Source organism: Phacochoerus africanus, chromosome 3 (assembly GCF_016906955.1).
Source record: "Phacochoerus africanus isolate WHEZ1 chromosome 3, ROS_Pafr_v1, whole genome shotgun sequence".
In the NCBI taxonomy this organism is placed as follows: domain Eukaryota; kingdom Metazoa; phylum Chordata; class Mammalia; order Artiodactyla; family Suidae; genus Phacochoerus; species Phacochoerus africanus.
Window position 1 is genome coordinate 51403740 of NC_062546.1, and position 27753 is coordinate 51431492.

General features: G+C 44.9%; 1 protein-coding gene across 4 annotated transcripts in view; it reads right to left on the reverse strand.

Annotated features, from left to right (window-relative positions):
• The window catches only part of CSGALNACT1 (chondroitin sulfate N-acetylgalactosaminyltransferase 1), a 357571-nt gene that overhangs the window by 228925 nt on the left and 100893 nt on the right, over positions 1-27753 (reverse strand). The window contains exon 1 of one of the 4 annotated variants that reach the window (XM_047771745.1): positions 16547-16686. The exons of the other annotated variants lie outside the window; for them this stretch is intronic. The gene's annotated coding sequence lies outside the window, so the exon portion shown is untranslated. Of the gene's footprint in view, positions 1-16546; positions 16687-27753 lie in introns of those variants that run through there. 4 annotated transcript variants of the gene reach the window in all.

Genomic DNA, 27753 nt, shown 5'->3' on the forward strand with positions numbered 1-27753 from the left:
GATGCAGGAGAAATTCCCTAAGTTTGGACCCACCCCTTGAGACTCAGGCTGCTCGAATATGAAACTGGGGCTCACTGGTGCTCTCTGGCCCTTCCTTCAGCAGCACTGGAATGTCTGGAGCAGAAGCAGGACTGATGTTATTTTTCTGACTCACTGTCTGAATCTCTCTTTCCTCGGGGTTTCCAGGTCTCAGGACCAGAAACGGTAACCTGAAGACCCCGTCTGTCTCCTGTCAACATCTCTCGGAGTTCCCATCACGACTTAGCAGTAACGAACCCAACGAGGATCCACAAGGACACAGGTTTGATCCCTGGCCCCCGCTCAGTGGGTTAAGGATCCAGCATTGCCCTGAGCCGTGGTGTAGGTCACAAACATGCCTTGGATCTGGCATGACTGTGGCTGTGGCATAGGCTGACAGCTGCAGTTCTGATTCAGCCCCTAGCCTGGGAACTTCCATATGCCAAGGGTGTGGCCATAAAAAGACAAACCAAAAGAAACAAAACCCATCTCTCGTCCTCACGTCTCCTCCCAAAACCTTACCAGTCCTCCAGCTCCTTCAGGACATCCAGAGGCCCCAATGGCTACTTCCCTGCCTGAGCTGCTAGACCCACACTCCTGTCAGCGTTCCTCCTGGGAAGGTGGGGGGAGTCTGAGCTTTCTGCAGCGATATCATCCTTTAGTATCCGCAGGGGAGTGGCTCTGGAACCCCCATGGATACCAAAATCTGGGGATGCTCAAGTCCCTTATATAAAAGGGTGTATGTAGTATTTGCATATTAACTATGCACATCCTCCCCTATACTTTAAATCATGTTTAGATGACTTTTTTTTTTTTTTAATGGCCATACACATGTACATGGAAGTTCCCAGGCCAGGGACTGAATCCAAGCCAAAGCTTAGACCTACGCACCACAGCTGCAGCAACGCCTGGATCCTTTAACCCACTGGGCTGGGCCTGGGATCAAACTCAAGCCTCTGCAGCAACCTGAGCCGCTACAATCGGATTCTTAAAATATTGCGCTACATTGAACTCCTAGATGACTGCTAATACCTAATACAATGTACATGCTATGGAAATAGCTGCTGGAACACAGCAAATTCCCAAGTTTTGTTTTTTTGGAACTTCCTGGAATTCTTTTTCCAGAATTTTGTGTGTGTGTGTGTGTGTATGTGTGTGTCTTTTTTGGGCTGCACCTGTGGCATATGGAAGTTCCCAGGCTAGGGGTCCAATCGGAGCTGTAGCTGCCAGCCTAGACCATAGTAACAGCAATGCCAGATCCAAGCTGCACCTGAGACCTACACCACAGCTCATGGCAACGCCGGATCCTTAACCCACTGAGCAAGGCCAGGGATCAAACCACGTCCTCATGGATACTAGCCGGATTCGCTACTGCTGAGCCACAACAGGATTCCCTTTTCCGGAATATTTTTCATCTGCAGTTGGTTGGACCCTCAGATATAAGTGTAAAAATCATGCTGGCTCGAGGGTCACAGACAGGCAGCCTTGGCCACTTTGGCTGTTCTCAGGCTGCAGTGGCACAGCTCTGCCTTAGACCTTCCTTGGTACTCAAACTACAATGTGTGATGACCATCTCAGACACGACACAATCGCAGATTAAGCAGAACACAAAAAACTAAGACGTTTTTGTTTTAAAAGAAAGTCCCTCCTTAGGCACTGAAAGAGCTCAGTTCTATCTAAACCATTTTATCAGTTGTACACAATTCCAGTAATAAGTCGAAGAGATGTTTATATTTCCTTTGGTTTTGCTTTTGTTTGCGGTTTTGCTCTAGGGTAGGAGTGGGGAGAGAAAGGATAACGAATTTGGAAAAATTATTCTATGCTCTATATTTAAAAAAATCAAAAAGTTCAAATAAGTAAGTTCCAGAAAATAATTGCAAGAAGGAGAAATACAATCTCTCAAGTAAGAAACATATTATAAAGCTACAGTAATTAGGAGTACAATTTCAGGGTGAATAATAAATAGAAGAATAAAACAAAATATTATAGAAACTGACCCTAAGATATAAAAATACATAATGGAGTGATGACAGAAGTCTCTGGTGATATGATGGCTTATTCAACAAAATAATTGCTGGGTCAACTGAGTATCTGTATTGGGAAATCAAGTTAAAAAATACACTCCAAAATAAATTCCAAGTAAATCATAAAGTTCAAAAATTCCGTAAGAGAAGCTATAAAAAATAGTTAAATATACTATCTCTTTTCTGGATGGGGAAAGACTTTTTAAACTATGACCGAAATCATATGCACATAAAAGATGTAATTTTTCTTTCTTTTTAGGGCTGCAATGCAGCATACAGAAGTTCCCAAGCTAGGGGTCAAATTGGAGCTGCAGTTGCCAACCTATGCCACAGCCATAGCAATGCAAGATCTGAGCAGCATCTGTGACCTACATCACAGCTCACAGCAATGCTGAATCCTTAACCCACTGAGCAAGGGCCAGGATCAAACCTGCATCTTAGTGGATACTAGTTGGGTTCTTAACCCAACTGAGCCACAACAGGAACTCCCATAAAAGATATAATTGACTACTTAAAAATTAACATTAGTAAATGAAATTACTAAATTTATTTTTACATGATAAATTATTCTACAGTATATTATAAAGTATATAGTAAATTAAAATTATAAATAAAAATTAATTAAATGGATCTAAACATCGAGAAATGAAAAGTCAACAACTAATTAGGAAAACATTTTCAACAAATATAATGGAGAAAGAGTTGATAGCCTTAATATACAAAGATCCCTTCTAAGTTGTTAGGAATACACTAGACTTCAAGAGTTTAAAAAGAGTATTTTTTTAAAGAGTAGAAAAGTTAATGTACAGATAAAAAATGTTTAACTTCAATTGGTAATCAAAGAAATATAAACTGAAACACCACTGGTTTTTTGCTCCTCAGATTAACCAGGCCAGCACACAAGGCCTGTTGGGGTTTATGAGTCCCAGGCTGCCACCCACTGCTGGCTCGGATGGAAACTCACTCTGTCAAGCATTGAGTATCAAGTACTTTTAAAGTGGTCCTACTTTTTGACCTGTTAATTTCACTTTGAAACATCAATCTAAATGAAACAACCATAATTCTGGACAAAGTGGATGCACTGAGGCGTACACAGGAGCATTATTCATAAAATTGGAAACAGCTGCCTAACACTGGGGAGTAAGTTATGACATATACATACTATGAAACATTATATTGCCATTAAAATTGTGCTCCTGAGGAGTTTTTAATGTTGCAGAATGCATTACCATTGTTAAATGAGAAAGAAGAATACAAAGTTGTGGGAGTTCCCACCGTGGCTCAGCAAAAATGAACCCAACTAGTATCCATGAGGATGCAGGTTTGATCCCTGGCCCTGCTCAGTGGGTTAAGGATACGGTGTTGCCATGAGCTATGGTACAGGTCACAGACGCGGCTCGGATCCCAAGTTGCTGTGGCTGTGGCATAGGCCAACAGCTGTAGCTCCAATGCAATCCCTAGCCTGGGAATTTCCATATGCTTCTGATGCAGTCCAAAAAAGGAAAAAGAGAAAATAAAAAACAAAATTATGTATGTGTTGTGACCTCAGGTCTGATAAGATACACACACACACACACACACACACACACACACACACACACACGGGAAAAAAAAATCCCAAAGTGGTTAATAGTGGTTCTCACTAAAAAGCAAGATTAGAGGAGGTTAATATTTTATCCTTTATATATCTCTCTATTTTCCACTTTTTGCACAATTAACACATATCAACTTCCTACCTGCAAAAAAAATAAACTTTAAAGACATCTCTCAACCCCTCAAAAAAGACAGTAAGAAAGGAAATATTGATTCTTAGAAAACCAAAATTTTGGAAACCAGAATTACAGAACCAAAAAGTACCCTAGGCATCTAATCTAAAACTTTCACTGTAGACTAAAAGTCATTGTCAGTATTTTTTGAAACTGAGACATACCCTAAATTTATCAAGTCTGATCCCAACCTGCACTCAGCTATAATATTCTGTTGTAAACATCAGCAGAACACTCAAAAAAAAAAAAAAAAACAGTACTGATAAAAGAAAAGGACCCATGGAAAAAATCCTTTGAGCATCAAAGTTCAACTCACCAAAAGGAAAATAATCAATAACCTTATTTTAAATGATTTTTATTTTTTCCCTCATAGTTGGTTTACAGTGTTCTGTCAATTTCTACTCTATAGCAACCTGACCTAGTCACACACATGTATACATTCTTTTTCTCTCATTATCCTCCATCATGCTCCATCATAAGTGACTAGATATAGTTCCCTGTGCTAATAACCTTGATTTTGATGTTATTAGATGATCAGGACAACACATGATATTACTTTAGACCTGCTCTCACAGTGGCAGGAACAGGAAACAGGATTCACCAGGTTCTGACCCTAATAGAACATGCAAGGAAAAGAGTGTAGTGAGATTATTAATGAGAACTTCAGGGCGCATGATCCAACAGCAGTAAGATACAAGCTAAGATGCCCTCTAATCAGAACATGAAGGAGCTAACCCAAATGAAGATAATAAAAAGCGTAGAGGAGTTCCCACTGTGGCGCCACAGAATCAGTGGCATCTTGGGACTGCTGGGACGCAGGTTTGATGCCTGGCCCAGCACAATGGGTTAAGGATCTGGCAATGCTACACCTGAGCATGGGTTGCAACTGTGGCTCTGATCGGATCCCTGGCCCAGGAACTCCATATGCCATGGGACGGCCAAAAAAGAAAAAAATAATAAAAAAATAAATAAAAAGTGTAGAAAACACTCAAGCACCAACTTCACTTGGACAAAAAGGATGTGCTGTGATGGAAATAATGCAGACAGACAGGGCTGGAATCCCAGAACATCCACTTACAAGCTACCTCAGCCGCCTTGACTGTCAAACACAGAGCATAATGAACCTCAGAGGTGAGTGTCAGACACCTGGTTCAAAGCCCAGGGTGCCTAACCACGGATGGAACCTGTTACCCACTCTGGTAGGAAGGACCAGGGGCCCCCGAGGCCAGCCACCAACCACCCCCACCCCGGTTCTTTCCCTTACCTGCCAACACCCGGGCACCAGGAGAAAAGCCTTGCTCGACGCTCGTGGGGGGCTGGGCAGGTAGGAAGGGGACGGTGGGCAGTACCCAAGTGACCCTGATGGTCACTGGCCTGGCCCTGGACCTCCACAACCCAATCCAGACTCTAAGCAGCTGGAGCAACTGAAGAGAACTAGAGCAACAGGAATGGGAAAACAGTAAAAAGAATCCCCAGGGAAAGACCAAAACACAATAAGCCTTATTATAAGTAAAAGAAAAATAACAAAAAATAAATTAAGAATGAGAAATCAGGGAGTTTCCATTGTGGCTCAGCGGGTTACAAAGCCGACTAGTATCCATAAGGATGTGGGTTCGATCCCTGGCCTCGCTCAGTGGGTTAAGGATCTGGCGTTGCCATGAGCTGTGGTGTGGGTGGCAGATGTGGCTCAGATCTCGAGTTGCTGTGGCTCCAATTTAACCCCTAGCCTGGGAACCTCCCTATGCCGAAATGCGGCCCTAAAAAAATAAAGAATGAGAAATCGACAGATCTCTGTAAGCCTAATTCATGCTTTAAAAGAGATGTACACACACACAAAAATAAATAAATAAAATAAAAGAGATGTACACAAAGGATGAAGGAAATTGGCAGAAAATTGGAAGTGATGGGAAGAATTAATGAAGACAAAAATCAATATCGCTCAGTAGGAAGACAGGGGAAAAATACAGGAAATACAAGGTGAGCATGTGTAAGATAAGCATGCTGCCTGGTGTGTTTGAGGATCCTAAGAGAAGCAGACAATGACTTTGCTGGGCAGCGAAGAAGGGAGAGAGAGAAAAAAGAGAGAGCGCGAGTGCTCCATTCATCACTAGAAGATGATGAAAGACCCTGCGTGGTACTGCTGATTGGTGAAAAGTTAAAGGGTAATTTCTGACACCTCGTCAATGAATTAAGGCCTCAATGTGCAGAGCAGTAATAAAGATAATTAGAGGAGATACTGAAAATCATTAGCAACATTTAAAATTGACCATAATTACATTATGGGTAGTTGAACGAGGAGTCATAAGGAGCCCTTATTTAGAAAAAACGATTGCACCAGACAAATGTGACAGCTCCTTACCTCAGTGGGGGCACTTCTATTTTTAGCTGGCAGAAGAGCCCAGAGGACAAGGAGGCATCTGTCTTCAGTCCTTCTGTCCCCTTCTTAGATTACAGGATAGGTAATTTCTTTAAGCCTCAATCTTTCATCTGTTGGTGACCACTAACAATTAATTGAGGAGTTCCCATCATGGCTCAGCATTAAGGAACCCAACTAGGATCGAAGAGGGTAAGGCTTCCATCCTTGGCCTCACTCAGTGGGTTAAGGATCCACGGTTGCTGTGAGCTGTGGTGGAGGTCGAAGACATGGCTCAGATCCCAAGTTGCTGTGGTTGTGGTGTAGGCTGCAGCTCTGATTCAACCCTAGCCTGGGAACTTGCATATGCTGTGGGTTCGGCCCTAAAAAGCAAAAACAACAACAACAACAAATAAACCAAAAAAAAAACCACAATTACTTGAAACCAACAAAGCCTACGGTATATATAGCACAGCGACCTCTACTCAATACTTTGTAATAACCTCCATGGGAAAAGAATCTGTGAAAGAGCGGATATAAGTATATGTAGCACTGAATCGCTGTGCTGTACACCTGACACTAACACAACATTGTAAATCAACTCTACTCCAATACAAATTTTTAGGACAGAAGTTAATTGACAAAAAGACCAGTACATTGTAAGAGCCACACAAATGGCACCTTTTGTGAAGCTTCAACGGCATCTAGTATGTTGAGGTAGATTCTCAAGACGGGGAAAAAGACACACTCCTCAAGTCAAGATCTTGTCCAGTTGCTAAGAAGGGAAGACAGCCATGCTGGTAAATAGTCTGGTACCAGTTCCCACTGGGTGAAACGGGATGGGCAGCATCTCTGTGGTACCAGGACACAGGTTTGATCCCCGGCCCAGCACAGTGGGTTAAAGGACCCTGCGTTGCCACAGCTGCGGTACAGGTTGCACCTGTAGCTCAGATTTGATCCTTGGCCCAGGAATTCCATATGCCACAGGGCAGCCAAAAAGGAAAAACAAACCAACTTAAATAAAAAAGAAAGAAAGAAAAAGAGTCTGGTTCCCACTCCTCGGAGAATGCATGCATCTTCTCCTTGGCTCCTGACAACAACGTGAGCACAGAGGGCTGCGATTCAGAGCACCTGGAAACCCTTCTGGTCCACAGGTGCCTAAATCAGAGCAAAGCTCCCGCAGCCCCGTGAGTGCCCCACAGTGGGCCTGACAAACCACAGAAACCACGTGGGCATCATAGGCCACCCTGAAGGTCATTTTCTGGATTCCCAGAAGCCAGGGATCCCTACCAGGTGAGAAGCAGTCAGCCAACAGCCTGGTGGTATCACCTTGACCGAGGCATTCAACACAATTCCAAATACATCCAGCAGGTATTTCCTGATTGAGACCCTGCGTTACATGCTTCCAGGGACATAAAAGTTATCTTCGTTTCTCTTTCAGCTCCTCAGCTCATCTGCACATTCAAAAAGGACCTAGTGATGATCATCTGCTACATGGATTAAAAATGTGTATTTTAGTGCTAATCATAATTCTCACCACCGACTAGCATTATGTTCCCGGAAGGCAGCATATTATGTACTCTGTTAAATTCATCAGCTGAATTATTCACAAAATGTAAAAGAGATAAGAGGATTGCAAATACTTTGAACTACTCAAAAATTACTAAGTAAGGTCTCGTGTTTCGCCCACATGCTAAATAAAAGCTGACGGTCAGCACAGTTGGCAGCAAGCGTTTGTACAATAAGACATTTTGTTTTTGTTTTTGTTTTGTCTGTTGTCTTTTTAGGGTCACACCCTCTGCATATGGAGGTTGCCAGGTTAGGGGTCCAATCGGAGCTGTAGCCACCGGCCTACGCCACAGATGCAGCAACTCCAGATCTGAGCAGCATCTGCGACCTACACCACAGCTCACGGCAACACCAGATCCTCTACCCACTGATCGAGGCCAGGGATCGAACCCACAACCTCATGGTTTCTAGTTGGATGCATTTCCGCTGCACCATGACAGGAACTCCATGAAAACTGTATTTTTTAAACTCTTTTCGAAATATAGTTGATTTACAATGTCCTGTTAGTTTCAGGTGCACAGAAAAGACTCAGTTTTATATATATACATACATACATATAATATACGTTCATATATATCATTTTTCAGACTCTTTTCTACTAGAGGTTCCTACAAGATATTGAATACAGTTCCCTTTGCTATACAGTAGGTCCTTGCTGTTTATCTATTTTACATATAGTAGTTTGTATCTGTTAATCCCAAACTCCTAATTCATCCCTCCCACCCTTTCCCCTTTCGTAACCATAAATTTGTTATCTATGCCTGTGAGTCTGTTTCTGTTTTGTAAATAAGTTCATTTGCATCATTCTCTTAGATTCCACATGGAAGTGATATCCTATGATATTTGTCTTTCTCTGTCTTAACCTCACTTAGTATGATCACCTCTAGGTCCATTGACGTTGCTGCAAATGGCATTATTTCATTCTTTTCATGTCTGAGTAACATTACAATGTGTGTGTGTGTGTGTGTGTCAGTGTACACTACATCTTCTTTATCCATTCATCTGTTGATGGACATTAGGTTGCTTCATGTTGTAGCTATTGTAAATTGTGTTGCTATGGACACTGAGGTGCACGTATCTTTCTGAATTAGAGTTTTCATCTTTTCCAGCTATAGGCCCAGGAGAGGTATTGCTGGATCATATGGCAACTCTATTTTTACTTGTCAGGTTTTTTTGGCTTTTATTTTTTTTATTTTTATTTTTGTCTTTTTGCCTTTTTCTAGGGCCGCTCCCGCGGCACATGGAGGTTCCCAGGCTAGGGGTCTAATTGGAGCTGTAGCCACCGGCCTACACCAGAGCCACAGCAATACCGGATCCGAGCTGCGTCTGCGACCTACACCACAGCTCACAGCAACGCCGGATCGTTAACCCACTGAGCAAGGCCAGGGATCGAACCTGCAACCTCATGGTTCCTAGTCAGATTCCTTAACCACCGAGCCATGACGGGAACTCCCTATTTTTAGTTTTTTGAGGAACTCTCCAGAGTGGTTGCACAATTTATATTCCCACCAACGGTGTAGAAAACCTTTTCCCTTTTCTCCGCATCCTCCCAGCATTTATTATTTGTGGATTTTTTGGTTGATGGCCATTCTGACTAACGTGAAGTAATCCTTGGGGTTTTTTTGGAGGGAAGCATTGCTTGTCTAATTGTTTGGGGGTTTTTTGTTTTCTTTTTATGCGGCACCTGCAGCACATGGAAGTTCCCAGACTAGAGGTCTAATCAGAGCTGCAGCTACTGGCCTACACCACAGCCACAACAACACCAGATCTTTAACCCACTGAGCAAAGCCAGGGATCGAACCCACATCCTCACAGAGACATCGGGTCCTTAACCCATTGAGCTACCACGGGAACTCCTGAATTAGTATTTTAAAGAAATGTAGTTTTATTCATCTATCGACTTGTTCCCATATTTAATTACTCCCTCACTTTTTCCAAGGACTTGAAAAAAATCAGAAATAAAACTTCACCAGCACAGAATTCACAGTCATGCATACAAGCAATTTCCAAAATAATCATGGGGGAAATATAAAATATGCACGCAAAAAAATAGCATTAAGCCTATTGCTACGGGTGAGAACAAAACTTGTTCACTTACTAAAGACTATCCCAGATTCATCAAAGGCAGGAGGAGTTCTGGACTTTGTTATTTCTACATAAAGAGAGAAATTAAATGCATTCCAAGTAGCAGAAAGAAGAAAAACAGGAGCTCCCACTGTGGCAAAATGGGATTGGCAGTGTCTTGGGAGCACTGGGATATGGGTTCAATCCCCAGCCTGGCACAGTGGGTTATGGATCCAGCATTGCCACAGCTGCGGCCTTAGTTTGCAGCTGTGGCTCAGATCTGATTCCTGGCCCGGGGACTCCATATGTCACAGGGCAGCCGGGAAAAAAAAAAAAAAAAAAAAAAGAATAAAACCATACTCCATCTGTCTCTTAATTATGATCTATCTCCAACAATAACCAAGAAAAACAGCTATTTTTTTCTGATAGGGAAAACATTCATCATAAAATATAAAACCCCATCATCACAACATATAAAAGGTATAAAATGTCTGTGAGGTAGGGCTTTCTGTTTTGTGTGTTTGTCTGAAATACACGAGGTCAACAGAGTGGTGCTTCTCAAACTTTAATGACTTTAATCACAGGGGACCTTGTTAAAATGCATATTCTGACTCGGTAAGTCTGGCTGAGGCCCAAGACTCTGCATTTCTAACACCTGTACTGCCACTAGGCCAACCGCATTTTGAGTAGCAAGGTCCTTGACGACACCCGCAAGTAGGTACAACCACAATCTGATAAATTAAGTTGTAGAACTAAATTGCAGCTCTTAAAATCTTAGTCCCTTCAGACGCATTTGAGAATTCAGCAAAGAAGTAGATCTGAATGGCTGTGTATTTTCTCTTGAAAACTGAACAGTGTGATAGTCAGAAGGAAAATGTACCTGTTTAAGCAAGGGGCTTTCGATTCGGTCAGTAATTCCGAGTGGTTTCAAAAGAGTCAGGAGATGATCTGGCTTCAAGAGTGGTTGAGAAGAGCCAGCAATTAGCACTGTTTTACATGTAAGTGAGCAATTTTGAAGCACTTAAATTTTTTCAGCTTTGAAATTCACATACTGAGCATCAGTACCCATCGAGCAACTGTGGGACACGTGCTCATGTGGTTCCATCCTCCAGGTCAGAGCAGACATGTGTCAGCCCCATCACAGAGGGGCCTCCCACGGGGCACAGAGGATACTTGAAAATGCACAAGTAGATGAAAATGACATATGTAAGGGCCAGAGGAATTCAAGGCAAAGAAACAAACCCCTGCAGGAATTCCCACTGTGGCGCATCAGGTTAAGGATCTGGTATTGCTCCAGCTGTGGCGTAGGTCGCAGCTGTGGCTGAGATTTGATCCCTGGCCCTGGGAACTTCCATATGCCATAAGCACAACCAAATATATATATATTAAAATACCACACACACAATGGTATAAGGAATACACTGGGGTTATGATAACGATTTCAGAGAGGAAGTAGGTCTTGGCATTTTAGAAAAGGTGCAGAAAAGCAATCTGAGTGAAGCAGAACAAACCAGCATCCCATTCATGGAGGGAGCAGAATAGGCAGAGACCCCCCTCACCATGAGGGGCACCTGCCTTTAGCACATGTCCCCTGAGGAAGCACCCAGACAGGTGCATTTCCAGGGTGTGGCCAGGATAGGTGTAAATCGGCTCTACTCTACAACCATAAGCACTGAACTTTCCGAGAGAGGGGCTAGCAGGGCATCTGGAGAATGCCAGGGACACAGAAGGAAGTGTTCTCAGAGATGGGGTAGGGAGAGGCTCCTCAGAGATCAGCATCCTCTCTTCGCCGCAGTTTTAGCACCTCTCCAGAGGTCAGGAGACTTTCCGAAAAGGGGCCAGACAGGGGCTATTTTAGGCTTTGCCATTGTGCCAAAGCAGCCTGGGAAGATGTGTAAATGAATGAACTGGAATATGGTCATGTGTCAATAAAACTTCATTTTACAGAACAGGCAGCAGCAGGCTGAGTGTGCCAATGTCCCCCAACGGCAAGATGAGGATGGGGATAACTTTCCTAATGTTTGGGGTGCAGTTCAAGGAGGGGAAGTGGATGTCACTTGTCTACCATTCAGTATTCACTGACCACAAATATCTGTGTCCATCTAGAAACATCTGCATCCCTCTCATCTTGACCTCCATCCCTCCTGATCTCGGCAGGGGTGGGAGGTGTCTCTTCCCATATCCCTCCTTCCTCCTCCAGGACCTCATTCCCCAAACCTTCTCTCCTCCAGATCATCAACCAAACTCACTCTACTGCCTCTTCCGTTAGATTACAAACAGCACACACCAGAGTTCCACTGTGGCTCAGCAGGTTAAGAACCCGACTAGTATCCACTCATATCCACTAACTAGTGCCAGTTCAATCCCTGGCCTCGCTCAGTGGGTTAAGGAACCAGCATTGCCACAAGCTGTGGTGTAGGTCAAGGATGCCACGCAGATTCGGGGTTGCTGTGGCTGTGGCGTAAGCCTGCAGCTACAGCTCCAATTCGACCCCTAGCCTGGGAACATCCATATGCCTCGGCTGTGCCCACCCATAAAAGACAAAACAAAAACAAAAAACAAAACCAAAAAAACCAAACAGCACAAATCTATTCCCGCCCCACCCCCACCCCCTGCAAAACCACATACATTCCTCTCTATCTACGGCTCCACTGAGTCAGCTTCGAGAAACAGGGACCTGCACAGATTGCCCACTTCTCAGCTCTTCCACTTACAACTCCTGTGCTAATTGCATTTTAACCCCACCGCGCTTCTGTAACAGTCTTCACCAAAATCAATAGACGCTTCTGAGTCATTAACTTACCTGACCCCTTTCTAGCAACAGAAACTTCGGACAGCCATCCCTCCTTCAAACTCCCTCTCGCTAGCTTTCGGCTTCGAACCTCCTCTCTGCCTATGCAATAATTGAGGTAACACATGTTTTAGAATCATAAACTTCTCCTTTGAATTAAAGCCACAGGCGTGAATTAGGATGAACACTGACTCCATCCCTTTCTCTTCAGAGCCACCCCATCCTCCCAGATGTGCTGTCCCCTCAGTGGGACCAGCACCCACCTCGCTACCCTCACCACAACCCAGTCCTCCTCCACTGCTCTCCTCAACCCTCATGTCAACTGATGGTTGTCTCCCATCAGTTTTAAATTTTCTCACAGTCCTCAAATCTCACCAATGAATCCAAGGAGCTCTTTTCAATTTCACTGGGACACCCTCCAATGGCAGCCCCCACCCCCAACCCCACCCCCACCGGATGTTTGGGGCCCCACACTCCCGCCCCTTAGGGCAATTGTTCCCATCACCACCTGGAGGCTCCTTTTTATGGCCCTTGAGCACTTCAAAGTCCTGAACTCAGTCCTGATCCAACCCCACCGCTTTAAGTCCCATCTCTATACAGTAAGTACCAAATCAGAATTTTTTTTCCTTTTTAGGGCCGAACCCACAGCATATGCAAGTCCCCAAGCTAGGTGTCGAATCGGAGTTACGGCTGCCGGCCTACACCACAGCCACAGCAATGCAGGATCCAAGCCGTGTCTGTGACCTACACCACAGCTCAGGGCAACACCAGATCTTTAACCCACTGAGGAGGGCCCAGGATCAAACCCGAGTCCTCATGGATACTAGTCGGGTTCATTACTGCTAAGCCAGGATGGGAACTCCCCAGATCAGAATCTTTACCTATTCTTTTCTCCAGGGCATCAGACCCCCACATTCAACTACCCCACCCACGTCTCCATTTGCTTATCATCAAATGCATAAGAGTGGCTGGAGTTTCTGACCATCCAGCCTGCTTCATGCTCCCCCACACCCCCAACCCTCCGTGATGGAGCTCCTCCTCTTCCTTGGGAGGGGGCCACCCTGAGTGGTTCATGCAAGACAAGCCCCCACATCCCACCACACCCATCACTCAGAGCTCAGCAGCCCCTTGGTGTGCCCTTGGCACCAGCCACACCCAGTTCGACAATCACTGCAAACATGCCTATGACTACTTCTGAGTGTGTCAGGACCTTGCAACAAGACACAAGCATTGGTCATTAAGTCAGCAGGAGTCACTGAACATAATAATATTTTCCAGCTGCTTCTCCAAATACAAAGTAAATGACAGGCACTAGAAATGCTCGGTCACTTTCCGACAAGGTCACATCCTGTGAATATCGCAATGAGCTTTCAGTTTCAAATGGGAAGGGAAAATGTTGAAACATGTTTAATGCTGAACATTTAAAACCTGACCAAGTCATCTTATAAAAGCTGAATCTGGGAATGTGAGGTGTCCCAGAAAGAAGGCAGAGCTCTGCGGTCCAGTGAACCAAATTTTAACAGTCCCATCCTTAACGGGTGAGTGACTAGGACAAGTTATTTTGCCTCTATTTTCCTATATTTGTTATTTTTTTTTCTTTTTAGGGCCACACCTCTGGCACATGGAGTTCCCAGGCTAGGAGTCGAATCAGAGCTACAGCTGCTGGCCTACACTACAGCCACAGCAACGCCAGATCCCTGCTGTCTGCCATCCACACCACAGCTCACTTCAACGCCAGATCCTTAACCCACTGAGCAAGGCCAGAGATAGAACCCCTGTCCTCATGGATACTAGTCGGGTTCGTCACCACTGAGCCACAACAGGAACTCCTTTTTCTTTAATTATTGAACAAAATATTCCAAACTGCTGCTTAAGGCCTTTTCCTGAGTGCTAAGGAACAGAGAACCATGAATAAAACATGGAGCTCTCAGTCTGGTGATGGAGATAAGAATAACAGTGCTTCGGTGATTCAGGAGAGGGATGCCTTTGGAGTTAGCGTGGAAATCAGGACGTCTTCCTGGAGGGTGGAGCCTTGGAGCCAGGACTGGATGGCAGGATGGGGGGGTGAACACATTTCAGGCAGAGAGGAGGGGACCCGTGCCTCCCACACCTCCAGGGACACCACTCGCCTCACCGTCATCTCGGATTTTAACGCCATCATGAATTTTTCCTGACCAATAGCAATAAAGTATCCTGAAAAAGGAGTGGGGTTTTTTTTTTTTTTTTTTTGCCCTAATTTGCACAATGTCACCACGTAACAAGCAGTATGGCTGCCTCCCAGGGGCTGCAGGCAAATCTGACTGTCTCAAACTTTGTGACGACGTGGAGGAAGCAATCTTTCCAAAAATCTGCCATCACGATCTCGCCCAGAGTTTCTGTTGTAGCTCAGTGGTTAAAGAATCCAACTAGGAACCATGAGGTTGCAGGTTCAATCCCTGGCCTCGCTCAGTGAGTTTAGGATCCAGCGTTGCCGTGAGCTGTGGTGTAGGTCGCAGACGAGGCTCGGATCCCGCGTTGCTGTGGCTCTGGCAGAGGCCGGTGGCTACAGCTCCAATTAGACCCCTAGCCTGGGAACCTACATATGCCACAGGAGCGGCCCTAGAAAAAGACAAAAAAACAAACAAGCAAAAAAAAAAAAAAGATCTAGCCCTAAACAACAAGATCCTCCCGTAGGGCACAGGGAATTATATTCAATATCCTGGGATAAACCACGATGGGAAAGAATATGAAAAACAATGTGTATATATATCTGAATCACTTGGCTGTACAGCAGAAAATAACACAACACTGTAAATCAACTATACGTCAATCAAATACATTTTTTAAAAAAGAACTGAGAGTTTCCGCTGTGGCTCAGAGGATTATGAACCCGACTGGTATTTATGAGAATTCAGATTCGATCCCTGGCCTCACTCAGTGGGTTAAGGATCTGGTATTGCTGCAGGCAGTGGCACAGGTCACAGACAGGACTCGGATCACGCGTTGCTGCGGCTGTGGTGTAGGCCGACAGCTGCAGCTCCAATTAGATCCTTAGCCTGGGAACTTCCATATGCCTCAAGTGCAACTTTAAAAAAAAAGAAGAAAAGAAAAGAACTGGGACAAGATAAATGTGTTATGGAAAGTGTATTCTGTTTTGTTTTGCTTTGTTTTGGAAAGAGCATTTTAGACAGAGGGGTCAGAAAGTACAAAGTACAAAGGCCTGGAGATGGGCACACACTTGAGATATTTGGGGAAAACGCTCATGTATCGGAGGCAGATTACATGGGCCTATAAAGCGAATTTAAAGACCTGAGCTTCTCCACTGGGAAACTTAGCAGAGCGTCCATTTGACCACACTGACGGAGCCGCACACTGTTGAGCGTTTAGACATCAGTCAGAAGGCCTGATTCACAGATGACTCAGACATCAGCTTTGTGGTCCATTTGGGCCTGATCTTTAAGGCTCCTCTCCACCTTGAAATTTTTTTTTTGGTCTCTTTTTTTTTCAGGGCCGCACCCGCATAATAGAAGTTCCCAGACCAGGGGTGGAATCAGAGCTGCAGCTGCCGGCCTACACCACAACCACAGCAACTCAGGATCGGAGCACTCAGGATCAGAGCTGTGCCCCTGACCTACACCACAGCTCACAGCAACACCAGACCCTTAACCCACTGAGTGAGGCCAGGGATCGAACCTGAGTCCTCATAGATACAAGTTGGGTTCATCACCACTGAGTCACAACAGGAACTCCCTCAACCTTAAAATCTTATTCAGGCAGAACAATGACAGAGAAATTATGGTTAATTATTATTCAACCAACCATACTATATGAAGATATACTTCAAGATAGGAACCACCAAGAAAAGCCAAGACAATTTTAAAATCGAAGCAAATTCTGTGTAACCCAGTTTTCATCAACCCTGGCATTTACCAAGCTTCAGCTCCTTGAAGGGAATTTTTTTAAGCAATAACATAGTGCTTACCTCCTAATCAGTAAACCTTGTGCTGAACAGGTCTGTGGATGTGATGGTCAAAAGCCGGTACCAGATGGCTAGCTACATCTGTTGAAGTTGTGAAGAACTAGCTTCATAAATGGCTTTTCTGCTAATCTAAGTGATGGAATCTCCTGCTCAGTGGTCACTGGAAAGCGAAAGTTCCTTGCAACTTGCCTGTCTTTGTTATCTACATTTTTTGGCAGGATGGTTGTGGCATTTTATTTATTTATTTCTGCCGCACCCAAAGCACAGGGAAGTTCCCAGGCTAGGGGTCAAATCAGAGCTTCAGCTGCTGGCCTACACTACAGCCACAGCAACATAGGATCCCAGGGACGTCTTCGACCTGCACCACAGCTCATGGCAATGGCAGATCCACCCCCCCACTGAGTGAGGCCAGGGATTGAACCTGTGTCCTCATGGATACTAGTCAAATTCATTTTCCACTGTGCCACAACCGGAACTCCTGGAGGTGGTATTTTAATGTCCAGTGTATCTTTGGGGGACATGTATATTCTGGAAAAATTTATCAAGGCATCTCCCAGAAGAAGAGGGTGTGATGGCATTCCTTTGCCCATCATCTTAAATTTATGCAGAAAACCAGAATCTATAACTCAGTGCCCCTGTGCCTATGCCTCCCACTATTTCCCACCTGTAACTCTCTAAGAATCTCTTTCTTTGCCTCAACTATGTTATCATTCTTTACTAGGACTCTCCCCCTCGTCCTACACTAGAGGTTCCCCACACTCTCTTTGTATCACCCCTAAACATGAATTCTCACCACCAATTCAAACACTCCCACAAAGTGCTCTGCAAGTAAATCATGTGCTTCCAACAAAACTGGATGCTCCTCAGAAGTAATTAATCATATGAATCCCCCCAGAACTTGTATCTCTGTACTGGTTCCAAAAGTACTGACATTCAAATATCGTCTTAAATTCTCATTTTCTTTTCTGCATACAAGAGATAGGACACACAGCCTGTTAATCTCTATCTAGACTGTTGGCTAAAGGCTGGAGGATCATCCAGCCTTGCTTTGTATGTGGCCTAGAATGTTGTCTGCCCAGACCCTCAACTTCCAGGCAGCTGCATGGGGACAAAGCGTTGCATCCTGCCAACCACAAAGTCTCCGCCTCTTCTCCTGCCTGGAGAGATGGCAGCAAGTTGTGGCAAAATAATAATAACTCATCACATGCTAGACTGTGTTCTAGGTGCTTTCTAGACAGTAATTCATTTGCTAACAACAAAAGGTCGGTACTACTGCTACCCCTGGCTTATAGATGGAGAAAGAACCAAGGCACAGAGAAGTTAAATAACTTGCCCAGACTCACAGCTAGGATGTTAATCTGGTCAATCTATTGGGCTCTGAAGTTCACATTTATAACCACAATTTCATATACAGGGGTTTAAAGGATATACTGTCCTATTCCCTGCATTCCACATGGATCAGAGAGAAAAAAAGAAAAGAAAGGAAAAAGGAAGGAAGGAGGGAGGGAAGAAGTGGAAGGAAGGAAGGAAGAAAGAGAGAGAAAGGAAGGAAGGGAGAGAGAAATGAAGGAAGGAGGGAGTAAGGAGAGAAGGAGGAAGGGAAAGGAGGGAGAAAAAAGGAAGGAAGAAAAAGAAAAAAGTGAAGAAGAAAGGAAGGGAAAGAAAGAGAGAGAGGAAGGAAGGAGGAAGGAAGGAAGAAAGAGGAAAGGGAGAGATGAGAAGGTGCAGCAGATTTCAAAGCGCAGTCTGGAGCCCCAACTCAACTATGCAACCTCAGGCCAATTACTTCTCTCACTAAGCCTCAATTTCCTCATCTGTAAACTGGGGATAATTATACCTTCAACCACTGCTGATGAGGGGCAGGAGCAGCATTCAGCCCCATAATCTTTCCATAACACTATCTGCTACATTCTCCAGAAGATTATCACCTTCCAAAATTGTGGGGAATAGCAATGCTTCCCAGCTGCCGGCTGGCTTGGAGGCAACCGCACTGCCAACCAGAATCTCCTGGTCCCATCACCTCTAAAAAGACTGGGTTCTGAGCAAACCCCGTATCATGACACAGACACATTTCCTAGCAAGCCAAGGCCATCCTCTTCCTCACAGGCAGCTCCACTAGCTAAGGGGGTGTACTCAGAGCCCACCTGCTTGTAAGCCCCTCCGTCAAAGGCCATGGCATCGGAGCTGGGAGTTACCAGCATCTACTCTGAACAGCACACTCCCTCCTACACACAACAAAACACAAGGTGGTATTATTATTATTACTACTACTATTATTACTATAGTTGAGACATGTTGTGCCAATTTCTGCTGTATAGCAAAGCAACCCAGTCATACATATACACACATTCCCTTTCTTACATTATCTTCCATCACGTTCCATCACAAGAGACTGGATAGAGTTCCCTGAGCTGTACAGCAGGACCTCATTGTTTATCCATTCTCAATGGAATAGTTTGCATCTATAACCCCAAACTCCCCGTCCATCCCACTCCTTCCTCCTCCCCCTTGTCAATGACAAGTCTGCTCTCCATGTCTGTGAGTCTCTTTCTGCTTTGTAGACACGTTCACTTGTGCCAAGTTTTAGTAGATAAGGTTCTTTTTGTTTGTTTGTTTTTGTCTTTTTAGGGCCGAACCCAGGGCACATGGAAGTTCCCAGGCTACGGTTCGAATCAAAGCTACAGCTGCCGGCCTACGCCACAGCCACAGCAGTGTGGGAACTGAGCACATCTTCGACTAAGCTGCAGCTTATTGCAACGCTTAATCCACTTAGTGGGGCCAGGGATTGAACCTGCACCCTCATGGATACTAGCCAGGTTCATTACCACTGAGCCACAACAAGAACTCCTAGTAGATAAAGGTTTGTTTTTTGTTTGTTTTTATTTTTTCTGCTTTTTAGGGCCTCACCTGTGGCATATGGAAGTTCCAAGGCTAGGGATCTAATCAGAGCTATAGCTGCCAGCCTAAAGCCATAGCAACGCTGGATCTGAGCCTTGTCTGAGATCTATACCACAGCTCACAGGAATGCTGGATCCTTAACCCACTGAGAGAGGCTAGGGATCAAACCCACATCCTCATGGATACTAATCTAGTTCATTACCACTAGTTCCATGACAGGAACTCCTAATAAAGAAGGTTCTTAAATTGAGCTTGCCCTGCCTCCAAAGCCCCTAGAGAGCCCTCCTGCTTGGAGGAGAGGCCTTTCAACTCTCCCTCCCTGGAGCTGTGAGGGATCAAGGGCCCTGGCAACCCCCAAGGCTCAGAGCACTTGAAGATGAGTCACCAAGGGCGAGAACTCTTGCCAGCATCACCTGGTGTGTCCCCCGGTCCCCGGTGGAATGCTGCAAAGTCCCTTCATGACTCACTGTGCAGCAGCAAGCAAAGTGGTTTAGAAAACAAAAGGTTAAAAATCAAAATGAAAAACTAGCCAGAATCTAAGGAACCCACCAAACCAACAGTGTCTGTGTGAGAGTTCTGGTTTCTGAGCTCATATTTTTTTTTGAGACTTTTTCAAAAGTTCTATAATACAGCTCTATTATGGCTACATAGATTCTTTCCCCATACTTGAATGGGGTGTTTTTTTTTTTTTGGTATTTTTTTATTAAAGTGTAGTTGATATAGGGAGTTCCCGTCGTGGCTCATCGGTTAATGAACCCAACTAGCATCCATGAGGACACTGGTTCTATCCCTGGCCTCACTTAGTGGGTTAGGGATCCAGCATTGCTGTGAGCTGTGATGTAGGTTGCAGATGCAGCTCAGATCCCAAGTTGCTGTGGCTGTGGTGTAGGTCAGCAACTACAGCTCCAACTGGACCCCTGGCCTGGGAACCTCCCTTATGCCATGGGTTCGGCCCTAAAAAGACAAAAAAAAAAAAAAAAAAGCGTAGTTGATTTACAATGTTCTGTCAATTTTAGATTTTTTAAGTAACACAGATAAAAAGTAGCCTGGATTGGAAGAGAGCTAAGGATCTTCACCTCTGATCTAGTCCATGACCACCTGTGTTACTCTCCCTATACAGATAATGGGACAGGAGTTCCCACAGTGGCACAATGGGATTGGCAGCATCTTGAGAGCGCTGGAATGCAGGTTCGATCCCAGGCCCCGCACAGTGGGTTAAGGATCCAGTGTTGCCATAGCTTCGGCTTAAGTGGCAACTGCGGCTCAGATCTGATCCCTGGCTGGGGAACTCCATATGTCACAGAGCAGACAAAAAAGAAATTTAAAAATCAAAGAACCCTAAAAGGCAGGTATATCTCAGCTTCTAACAGAAGTTGCTACATACAGTTAAGGGTACATCCTGCCTTTCCACCTCCTCAGTAAATTTCACGTGTGAACAGAATCTTCTCTTATGAAACTCATTCTGACCTAAGATTTCATCCTAATATGTCAAGGTTTGCTTTCCAAGCCCACATTCCATCAGCCATTCTTCTTCTTAATGTTTGCTCTTCTGGGATTAAAAGGTTAGATATTGCTAGGTAACTAAAATAACTGCAACATAAATTTAAGTTCCCAACACTCTTACTGACTTAAAAAATCAAAGTTAAAAATTCTAAGGTGAATGTCCATCAAGAGACGAATGGATAAAAAAGATATGGTATATCATGGAATACTACTTAGCCATAAAACAGAATGAAATAATGCCATTTGTAGCAATACAGATGGACCTAAAGGTTATCACACTAAGTGAAGGAAGTCAGAAAGAGAAAGACAAACGCCATATGATGTCACTTATATGTTGAATCTAAAATACAATACAAATGAACATATTTACGAGACAGAAACAGACTCACAGACATAGAGACATGGTGGGAATTTCCGTTCTGCGGTTGCCATTGGGGAGGGGAGTGGGGAAGGGAAGGATTGGCAATTTGGAATTAGCAGACGCAAACTAGTACATAGCAGACGCAACTAGTACACTTAGCATGGATAAACAACAAGATTCTACTGTAGAGCACAGGGAACTATATTCAATATGCTATGAAAAAACCATAATGGAAAAAAGCATTGTTTAAAAGTATATACAGAGAGTTCCCTGGTGGCTCAGTGAGTTAAGGATCAAGCATTGTCTCTGCAGCAGCTCGGGTCACTGCTATGGCATGGGTTCATCCCTGGCCCAGGAACTTCCACATGCAAGGGATGCAGCAAAAAAAAAAGGTGTATATATACATATAACTGAGTCACATCACTTACAGCAGGAATGAACACAACACTGTAAATCAACTATACTTGAGTAAGTTTTGTTTAAATGCTAAGGTGGTGTTTTGGTTAAAAGGTTTGCCTCGTCCAACAAGTGTACGCCATCTAAAGAGTTCACAACTGTGTTACTAGCAAACAGATTTCCTCTTCATGAGAAGGCCTCCTATTATTCCACTTCCTCTTTCCTGAAAGGAAGCCCTTTAGTCCTGAAGTGGAACACAGCAGCTGCCCGAGCACGGAAAAACAGTCTGCTGGGAGGATGCTGAGGTGTGGGCAATAAACATATCAGAACCAGATATTTGTTAGTTTCACTCCTTCAGTGACAGGGGCCAACCTGGTAAAACCCTCACAAGGCTCCGTCTCTGCTGTGCACTGTGGGCGACGAGGAGACACAGCCCTGTCTAAAGTGGCCTCAGCAGGGCTGCCCTTCCCCCGACCCCAGAGGGGGCCGCCCCCTGCATCCGGCCACTCTGAGCCCGAGGCCACCCAGCAGAGGAAATGGGAGCCTCAGCTCCCACCCACGGATGCACGCCACAGCAGAAACTCAAGCTTTATTCATCTACTCAGCCTAGCACCTCACTCAGGACTTAAGGAGAAGAGAAAATCTGCAGATGCGACACATGCCCAGAAGAGACCACTAAGCAGGGGTACGGGGTGCTGTCCGTGTATGTGTCCCGTTTCTCATTGATCATGACCACTCTGCCTCTGTGAGGCCACGGATCCCCCTGAACAGTTGGGAAAACACTTTCCTGGAGCAGCATCAACATAAAGATAATAAGCACAGTCCTGGAGTTCCCATCGTGTTGCCGTAGAAACAAATCTGACTAGGAACCATGACGTTTCGGGTTTGATCCCTGGCCTCGCTCAGTGGGTTAAGGACCCGGCGTTGCTGGGAGCTGTGGTGTGGGTCACAAACACGGCTCGGATCCTGCATTGCTGTGGCTGTGGTGTAGGCCAGCAGCTGCAGTTCCCTAGCCTGGGAACCTCCACATGCTGTGGGTGTGGCTCTAAAAAGACAAAAGATGGAGAAAAAAAAAAAAGATAAACACGTTCCTGACAATGGAGTTTTCCATATTCCATAACTTAGGGTCTGGTCTGCACTTACTATATATTTTTCATCTCCTACCAGGGTTTCAGACTATGAAAACCATGTTTTCCTTGGGAGATTTTTTTTTTTGCTTTTTTTTGGGGGGGGGCACCCAAGGCACATGGAGGTTCCCAGGTTAGGGATCGAATCGGAGCTACAGCTGCCAGCCTACACCACAGCCACAGCAATGCAGGATCCTTAACCCACTGAGTGAGGCCAGGGATCAAATCCACCACCTCATGGTTACTAGTCGGATTCATTTCCGCTGTGCCACAACAGGAACTCCTCTTTCGGTGATTATTTTGATTCTAAACCTCTCCCCCAGTCCCAGAAAATCTAAAAGCCAAACATAGTGAAAATCACTTCCTACAATAAAAGCTATCCAGAGCAAATCTTCCATTTAAAACAAACAGTCCTGGCTCAGTGGGTTAAGAACCCGACTAATGTCCATGAGGATGCGGGTTCAATCCCTGGCTTCACTCAGTGGGTTAAGGATCCAGCATGGCTGCAAACTGTGGCACAGGTCTCAGACGCAGCTTGGATCCTGAGTTGCTGTGGCTGTAGTGTAGGCTAGTAGCTGCAGCTCTGATTCGACCCATAGCCTGGGAATTTTCATACGCCGCTGATGCAGCCCTAAAAGATAAAAGAATTTTTCAATTAAAAAAAATTTTTTTAAATAAATAAAACAACCAGTGACCTAACCCCTCAAGCCGCCTTTCCTCCCAGGATGAGGGGGTCCCACAGTGGGCTTTCTTCCAGACACATGCATTCAATGCTTTCATGAGCTGGGAATAGTCGGTCCTGCAGGCTGCAAAGGAGGCCTGATTCTCATGCCAGGCACGCATGGCCTGGATGACAGTACTTCCTTAAGCTTTCACAACTCGAACCTTGGATGAAGGTATAAAGAATTATGGCTGATGGATGGGGCTGGGGGAGGGGACTAGGGCGACGTCAGACATCTGTAAAACTTAAAGAGACAAATGGTCTGAAACTACTTGGGGGAAATGCAATCCTACATTTCTACGATGCAAAAGTACCAATTCATCAGGAAGGAATCTTTGGTATGAGAGCTGGTAAGAGCCAGGGAGAGAATCCAGTCCATCCTCCCGCCCCAGCACACAACCCCACCCCACCCCACCCCCCGCGCCCCGCCACACACCACATTTTCTGTTCCAGATTTTTTTTGTCTTTGGATGGGGGGCGGGGGACCAGATGCATATGGAGGTTCCCAGGCTAAGGGTCGAATTGGAGCTGCAGCTGCCTGCCAAAGTCACTGCTGCAGCAACATCAGATCTGAGCCACGTCTGTGGCCTACACCACTGCTTACAGCAACGCCAGATCCTTAACCCACTGAGGGAGGCCAGGGATCAAACCCACATCCTCATGGATGCTAGTTGGGTTCATTCCTGCTGAGCCATGACAGGAATTCCCTCTCTGTTCCTGATTTTGATGTAACCCTGAATCTACCTTTAAATCTGGGTCCGAGCAGACACTGGAAATTTTAAGACAACAGACAAAGGTCACTTTCTATATGTGACTAAAGAGGACTCTCTCCTAGTAGCAGAGACTTTTCCAAGTAACAGCAGAGGGCCCCACGGCTGAAGAGGGCACTCCATGACCAGAGTGTCCTCTCCAGTGTCCTTTACCTGGGGGGCCAGCGGTGGCTCAGGCCAGGCCCTTGGAAACAGAGCAATGATGCTCTCATTACCTCTTAGTATTGCTATCCTCTCCCTCTGTTCCTCAGACTCACACTTTACACTGAAAATATTTCCAAACGGAGTTCAAATTGTGGCTCAGGGATAATGAACCCAACTAGTATCCAAGAGGATGCAGGTGTGATCCCTGGCCTCACTCACTGAGTTTAGGATCCGCCACTGCCACAAACTGTGGTGTAGGTCACAGGTGCGGCTCAGATCTGGTATTGCTGTGGCTGTGACATAGGCTAGCAGCTGCAGCTCCAATTCAACCCCTAGTCTGGGAATTTTCATATGCCCCAAGGGTGCAGCCCTAAAAAGCTAAAGAAAGAGAGAGAGAGACAGAAAGATAGAAAGACAGACAGACAGACAGACAGACAGAAAGAAAGACAAATAGAAAGGAAGGAAGGAAGAAAATATCTCCAAAGCTCTAAATTGAGAAGTGGAGTGAAGACATTACTGGTGTCACAGGGCTGCTGAATAAAGAAATGGCATTTCTACTCAGCTTCAAACTATCTTGATAGATAAACCTGGGACTTACAGCAGCAAGGTGGATGGACCTAGAGATGGTCATACCAAGTGAAGTAAGTCAGACAAAATCATATGTGATCACTTCTATGTGGAATCTATAGACAGGAATGAATTTATTTACAAGACAGAAACAGACTCACAGACTTCAAAATCAAACTCACGGTCACCAAAAGGGGAACATGGTGAGGAGGGATGAATTGAGAGTTTGGGATTAGGAGAAACACACCACTGTACATGAAATAGATAACCCCCAAGGACCCTATACAGCACAGGGAACTCTACTCAATACTCTGTAATAATTCCTATGAGAAAATAATCTAAAAAAGAATGGATATATGTATGTGTATAACTGAATCACTTGGCTGTACACTTGAAACTAACACAACACAGGAAATCAACTTACACTCCAACAACAGCAAAAGATTTTAAATAAAATTTTTTTTTAATTTAGGGCTTATAAAAATCAAAGCGAAAGCTGTCTGTAAAAGTATTCACCTCTGAAATGTGTTAAATATGATGGTTCTTTCAGGCTTTTAACACAGTGTTTTAAACAGTTACCAAATGTCTATTAATAACCCACCACCTTGCCTCCTAAGATAATACACAGGAGCCAGAACTCACAAGGAGGCAGCTGTCTCAAAGGTCCTCGGGCTCTGGGTGGACTTTTGGTGGAATAAATGCTTGTCTTCACAGCCTGTGTTGAAATCTCCCAGGACAGTGATGACTCACCACGCCTCTTCCAAACCTGGAGCCTGGATGTCGTGGGCCCCACCCCATCATCACTGACGTGCTACCCGAGACAGAGCCACTGTCCACTGAGGAGACTTCGCTTCTGCCTTCAGGACCAGAGTGAACTGGTTGCCTTAGAAGATATGATCCTCGGAGTTTCTGTCGTGGCTCAGTGGTTAACGAATCCGACTAGGGACCATGAGGTTGCGGGTTCGATCCCTGGCCTTGCTCAGTGGGTTAAGGATCCAACGTTGCCATGAGCTGTGGCGTAGGTTGCAGGTGTGGCTTGGATCTGGTGTTGCTGTGGCTGTGGTGTAGGCCAGCGGCTACAGCTCCGATTAGACCCCTAGCCTGGGAACCTCCAAATGCCGAGGGAGCAGCCCTAGAAAAGGCAAAAAAAAAAAAAAAAGGGCGTGATCCTCCACTGTTAACCTTCCAGAGGACAGGAATTTCCCCTGGACCTAACACGTTATGTAAGGGTATGGGTTACTTACACTGGGGATAACAGATAACTCAAAATGTACTACTTGTCAAGGAGCATGGCCTCTATTCATTTAAACTTAACACGCCAACGTCCAAGGGGCAGCCCTGCAGTCTCACTCCCTTGAAAGAGGTCAAGGGTCCATGTTCATCTAGCTTGTCCTTGATGGTGTCCCAGACTTCCTACCTCCGTCTTCCCAAGTCCCCATTCTCTTTATATTTCCTCCATGACAGTGTTCACGTGGAAGTCCACACTTAGCTTATTTTATTTTTTGTCTTTTTAAGGCTGCACCTGCTGCATGTGGAAGGTCCCAGGTCCCAGGCTAAGGGTGGAATCAAAGCTGCAGCTGCCAGCCTCGCCACAGCCACAGCATCGCCAGATCCGAGCCACATCTGTACCTACACTGCAGCTCACAGCAACACCGGATCCTTAACCCATTGAGCGAGGCCGGGGATGCAACTCACATCCTCATGGATACTAGTTGGGTTCATTACGGTTGAGCCACAGCGGAACGTGCGGGAACTCCCACATTTAGCTTACTTTAATTCCTCTTGGAGTCATGTCCAATTGTCCAGTTTATTCTTTTTTTTGGCTGTGGTGTGCAGCAGCTTGATGTGGAATCTCAGTTCCCAGGGGTCGAACCCAGGTTGCAGGGGTGAAAATGCTGAGTCCTAACCACTAGACCACCAGGGAACTCCCTTATCTGTCTAGTTTAAATCTAGGCAAGCTTAGAGATCCTTCCCTTCATTTTTTTAAAATCAAATTTAGTTTTTATTATGGTAAGTTGATTTACAGTGTTGAGTCAATTTCTGCTATACAGCATAGTAACCCAGTCAAACATATATACATACATTCTTTTTCTATTATTTTTCATCATGGTCTATCCCAGGAGATTGCATATAGCTCCCTGTGCTGTACAGTAGGACCTCACTGCTTATCCATTTTAAATAGTTTTTAATAGTTTGTATCTACCAACCCCAAACTCCCAGTCCACCCCACTCACACCTCCTCCCCCTTGGCAACCACAAGTTTTTTCCTGGTCTGTAAGTCTATTTCTGTTTTGTAGATAGGTTCATTTGTGTCATATTTAGATTCCACATATAAGTGATCTCATATGATATTTGTCCTCTTTCTGACTTCCCTCACTTAGTATGAGAATCTCATTTGCATCCATGTTGCTGCAAATGGCATTATTTTGTTCTTTTTGTGGCTGAGTAGTATTCCGTTGTATATATATGTACCACATCTTCTTAATCCATTCATCTGTTGATGGACATTTAGGTTGTTTCCATGTCTTGGCTATTGTGAATAGTGCTGCAATGAACATAAGGGTGCATGTATCTTTTCAAATCATAGTTTTGTCCAGTTAGATGCCCAGGAGTGGGCTTGCTGGATCATATGGTAGTTCTGTTTTTAGTTTTCTGAGGAACCTCCATATTGTTTTCCATAGTGGTTGTACCAATTTACATTCCCACCAACAGTGAAGGGGGGT